The sequence below is a fragment of the Bidens hawaiensis genome, unplaced genomic scaffold (assembly GCF_021521415.1).
Source record: "Bidens hawaiensis isolate Kalapana, Puna unplaced genomic scaffold, B.hawaiensis_p1.1 tig00082240_1, whole genome shotgun sequence".
In the NCBI taxonomy this organism is placed as follows: domain Eukaryota; kingdom Viridiplantae; phylum Streptophyta; class Magnoliopsida; order Asterales; family Asteraceae; genus Bidens; species Bidens hawaiensis.
This window is the reverse complement of record NW_027503875.1, coordinates 25541-26702: the sequence shown is the minus strand read 5'-3', so window position 1 is coordinate 26702 and position 1162 is coordinate 25541.

The window sequence follows — 1162 nt, the reverse complement described above, 5'->3', positions numbered from 1 at the left end:
AGGCATCACCTTCAAGCTTTACATCAGACATATTCATTTCGGATTGAAGGGGTTTATATATAGGGTGTACCAGCGGCTAACCCACCACTCCTTCAATCTCCAATGAATAATTCCCTCAATAACTCTTGAATTTAACGCCTCACAGCTGCCACGCTAACTATGAGTCCCTAATTCCAAGTCTCGCTTCAGACATAATCAACTTGTGCCGAAGGGGTTTATGTATAGGGTGTACCAGCGGCTAACCCACCACTCCTTCAACATTCATTGATTAATTCCCTACACGAAGCTTGAGTTCATGACTCATAGTTACACAATAGCATATTGTTTATACACGTATACACCTGTGAACTTGATGTAATTATATTCCGGACTATAATTACGAGTTCACCTTGTATCAATGTATAAACTCCATTGTGTGCGGCTAGAAAAATCGACACGACACCACACACACACCCACAACCATGCTTCATGAATGCTAGAATGATGACAAATTTTGGCTCAATGATACATAGTTTACCCCAATGTTTACATGATTAAGTATGCACAACTTGTGTTTTCCAGCACGAGTCATGGGTAGCCAAACTTGGTGTTATGCAAATAAGAGAATATTTATAAGCAAATAGGAACAACATGATACTTCATTGATTGATATTGGTCCCTGATTACATGATTACGATTACATAGACTCCAAGATTTCTAGAATTACAAAGATGATGACTATGCGAACAGATGAGGGTATTCCTCCTTCATCTTAACCTCTCGCTCCCATGTGAACTCGGGTCCACGATGGTTGTTCCAACGTACCTTGACTATGGGTATCCGGCTTCGCTTAGTCCTTTTGACTTCTCGATCTAGGATCTCGACAGGTTCCTCAACAAAGTGTAGTTTGTCGTCGATGCGAACCGTGTCGATCGGGATTTGAGCGGTCTCGTCAACGAGGCACTTTTTGAGTTGCGACACATGAAAAACGTTGTGAACACGGCTGAGTTCTGGAGGCAATTCCAAGCGATAGGCTACGGGTCCGACCTTTTCGATGATCTTGAAAGGTCCTACGTACCTTGGAGCAAACTTTCCCTTTTTCCCGAAGCGAACAATGCCCTTCCAGGGGGAAACTTTGAGCATTACGCGATCGCCTATTTGGAACTCCAGAGGTTTGCGGCGT